This window comes from Sinocyclocheilus grahami, unplaced genomic scaffold (genome assembly GCF_001515645.1).
Source record: "Sinocyclocheilus grahami isolate Dianchi unplaced genomic scaffold, SAMN03320097.WGS_v1.1 scaffold1645.1, whole genome shotgun sequence".
NCBI classification, from domain to species: Eukaryota; Metazoa; Chordata; class Actinopteri; order Cypriniformes; family Cyprinidae; genus Sinocyclocheilus; species Sinocyclocheilus grahami.
The window spans coordinates 43,463-47,821 of record NW_015506824.1 but is presented as its reverse complement, the minus strand read 5'-3'; the positions used below and the strand labels follow the sequence as shown (position 1 = coordinate 47,821).

The 4,359-nt window shown below is 34.8% G+C and overlaps 1 pseudogene; it reads left to right on the top strand.

The window, feature by feature from the left end:
- The first annotated feature begins 2,430 nt into the window (after positions 1–2,430).
- The window catches only part of LOC107571750 (arrestin domain-containing protein 3-like), a 5,968-nt pseudogene continuing 4,039 nt past the window's right edge, over positions 2,431–4,359 (top strand).

The window sequence follows — 4,359 nt, the reverse complement described above, 5'->3', positions numbered from 1 at the left end:
AATCATTTAATAGAAAAAAATGTTGTATGTTAAATGTTAAGTTTATAATATGCATAGTTGATCACTAAATTTAGGGGATGTGTACGCTATTGGCCTACAGACTGATTTACAACACATTAATTCATTCATTCATTTATCCTGAAAGAAAGAAAATGGAAGTGACATGAGTGCCTGCAAGACAAAAATTGAGTAGCCTGTATTTTATAGTTATATATATACAGTATATACAGTGGGTACGGAAAGTATTCAGACCCCCTTTCAGCCACAGTGCTCTTTGGGTTCTTCTTTACCTCTCTCACCAAGGCTTTTCTCCCCCGATAGCTCAGTTTGGCCGGATGGCCAGCTCTAGGAAGGGTTCTGGTCGTCCCAAATGTCTTCCATTTAAGGATTATGGAGGGCACTGTGCTCTTAGGAACCTTAAGTGCAGCAGACATTTTTTTTGTAACCTTGGCCAGATCTGTGTCTTGCCACAATTCTGTCTCTGAGCTCTTCAGGCAGTTCCTTTGACCTCATGATTCTCATTTGCTCTGACATGCACTGTGAGCTGTAAGGTCTTATATAGACAGGTGTGTGGCTTTCCTAATCAAGTCCAATCAGTATAATCAAACACAGCTGGATTCAAATGAAGGTGTAGAACCATCTCAAGGATGATCAGAAGAAATGGACAGCACCGGAGTTAAATATATGAGTGTCACAGCAAAGGGTAATTAGATAAACCTTGATTTAATCTAGATTTAAAATTAATCATTGCAAACCATTCAGCTATACTTTGAAGAAGAAAAATGCACATTAGGCCTAATATGCATTTTTCTTCTTCAAAGTATAGCTGAATGGTTTGCAATGATTAATTTTAAATCTAGATTAAATCAAGGTGTATCTAATAATTCTGTTGCACCAAACTTCAAACCTTTAAAAATAAGCAGGTTTAAATTTTTAACCCATCATTTTGATCAGATATAAGTTATATTTAAGATTAACTTTAATCCTGTTGCACCATAACTTTAAACTCAGGTTTAAATCTCAATTATGGATTGACTTTAAACTTAAACCTTAAATGCATACCTCTGGTCTTTAGCGACCCGGGACATCATTCTCTACCCTCTCCCTCCTTCATTTTTTTTAAGTTAGACATCAACTTTCTTAGTATTCCTCAATCTATTAATTGCTAAGCTATGACCAGCTAACCAGCTTATTATTGCGTTCTACAGGTCTGCTAGATCATTTTCCATCAGAGTTCAAGCCTTGTTAGGCTGTAACTGATTGTACTGAGTGTAATTTCTGGTTTCTGTCACCATAGGTCTCCATTTATGGAAATGCAGTCTTATGAAACCCCCTCTAAAACCAGCCTGTGGAGTCTGACCAGCTATGTATGACCAACTAAAACCAGCCAACCAGCTTAGCTGATAAATTAAGTTTTTCATGACACAGTTATTTAAAATAGCATGCTAAGGATAACAATGCAACAGAAAAAGGACACAAATGCAAAATTATACCTGACTAAAACAGCACAGATGGCACAGCACAAACTCAGTCTATTTTTACAACCACTGCAGCTCATAAGAGGGTCTTGGTTGCAGTGAGAGAATGCAACAGTGTTTGATAAGTTGAATAAATAGCACAGACTCTAGGTCTGGAACAAATGCAAATGCGAACTGCTAAAGAATACGTGTGAAGTGTTTAACCGGACACCCTTGAGCTTCTGAAATTAGCAACATCTAAAAGCAGCTAAAAATTCAGAAAAAAACAAACAAAAATAAATAATAAAAAAATATAATAATAATAATAACAACAATAATAAATAAATGAATAAAATAAAAATATCACTAACAAGAAAATGTAAACATGTTTAAACATATATTTACAATGATTTAATAAACATCTATTAGAGATCAGTGATTAAAAAAAAAGTTAATTTAATTTGAATCATACATGATCACCATCCTCCTGAGGTTAAAGTAGGCCTACAAGATACAAGTTTTTTGTGTTAATAGTGTGCATAAAACTATTTTGAATACATGATTTTGAAAACATTCTTTTATTACGTTCAAAGTAAACAATATAATTGAATAATATGTAATGTTGCTTATAGTAGATTTACAGAAATGAATTGGTGCTTTTTATAGAATTTTAATATTTCACTACCATGTTAGTTATAACTGTTATTAATTATAAAAATAACAATTTGTAAACATAATAAGTGTGCAGAGCGAATGTGTTAACGGTAGGCTACAGTAAATTGTTGTTGTTGTATTTTTTTAAAACAGGAAATGATGTCGTCGAGTTGACACACCATGCAACAGCAATATCAGGGACAAAGGCTAAACCATTACCTGAACTTTACTAAACCCTGTGGAATAGCCAGTGTTTCGCAATCTCCAGTCACGCCCTCAGCCCGTTTTTTCTTTCACATGAATGTCATTCTGCTTGCGAGCATGTTTGCATGTCTAGTGTAGGCTACATAAGTAGAAAATAAAATGTCCAGATCCATCAAAGAGCTCAGTTTTCACTACGACCCGATTAATGAAAGCAATACTTTAACTAGTGGGGATTTTGTGGAGGGGCGAGTTGTTTTGGAAGTAACCAAAGAAATAAAGGTGGATAGTTTTTTTGTGAAGTTGACAGGGGATGCAAATGCTCGAAGAAAGGTGAGGTTGCACGATATAGAAAACTCAAATTATTATTCACAATTGTGTAATACTTTTATTTCTTGCTGTAATGTCTACAGGAGAAAGTGAAAAGAATACAACTCTTGTAAATGGAGAAAATTGTAAGTAAATGGGTTTCATATATGCACCAAATAAATTACATGAAACTTTTTATAACTTACATGAAACCTGAAATGATTGTTGAAAGTGACGTGAAAGTGAAAGTAAAAGTGACCTGTGGCCAAGTGAGGTGTCCCATACTCGGAATTTGTGCTCTGCATTTAACCCATCCAAGTGCACACACACAGCAGTGAGTAGTGAACACACACACACACACCCGGAGCAGGTGACAGCCTCAGTCCTGGTATTGAGGGTGGAAGAGAGTGCTGGTTATTCACTGCCCCCACCTACAATCCCGGCCAGTACCGAGACTGCCCACGATTGTTTGCTGATAGTAAACTAAATATGCTTTTTGAAAAACTCTATTGTAACCCATATTAACATGCCTTATTGTTCCTCAGATGGACCAGTGATTAGGCCAGGAAGTCATGTTTTTCCATTCAGATTTCAGCTGCCTCAGCAGTGAGTGATACTACTGATGTGCCTTTCATCTTCAGCTGTTGTTGTTCCTTATTGTGTAAATATGTGCACAGTGAAATAATACTTGGCAGGTGTAATTCACAGCTCATGAACACAATATATAGAAGTGAATAAGCAAGACTGCATGAGCATAAATAATTGTGCCGCATCCTGCTTCCTTTCAGTTCCCTATCAGTTATAACATTACCCCACAAATCATTATCATCCTCTAAAAAACAGATGTCAGTAATATTAATTACTTATTATTCTACAATATTTGCTTTAATAATATTGTAAACAAGTGAAAAAAAGTAGTAAAGTATATATATTCTGAATAAATAAATATATGATGGTGTGTAATGTTATATCTATTATGCACTGTAATGCTTGTCAGAAACTAAAGAGTTTAATTTTTCCTAATTTCAGAAATATGCCTCCATCTTTTAAAGGAAATCATGGCTGGGTGAAGTATGTCTTTACGGTAAAGCTGAGCAGGCCTTGGAAGCCAACATCTACTGCACATACGGAATTAATCTTTGTGCTGAGAAATGATGGGACCAATGATCACTTGCTGGTATGAATTACAATACCATGTTTGACTCTTTAGCACTCATCTATTGATTCACATAAATAGAAAGATGATGTACTGTAACCTCTTAATAAAGCAATAAGCCCCAAGAAGCCATGGATTTACAGTGAATTTAGAACAGCTAAGGGGCATTGCTAATGTTTATTGTATTCATAAGGCAAGGCAAGTTTATTTGTATAGCACATTTCATACACAATGGTAATTCAAAGTGCTTTACATAAAAGAAAAGAAAAAAAAAGAATCACAACAATAAAACAAGGAATTAAAAAACTTTGAAAATGATTTTAAAAAATTGATTTAAGAGGTTTAAAATGAATTTAAGAAAACGATTATACATAGAATATAGTGCAATTAGTTCGGATATCGCACAGTGCTCATTCAATAAATGCACAGCTAAACAGATGAGTTTTGAGTCTGCATTTAAATGTGACTAATGTTTTAGCACATCTGATCTATTCTGGAAGCTGATTCCAACTGCGGGCGGCATAATAACTAAAAGCAGACTCCCCTTATTTTGTGTGAATCCTTGGTATTTCTAACTGACTT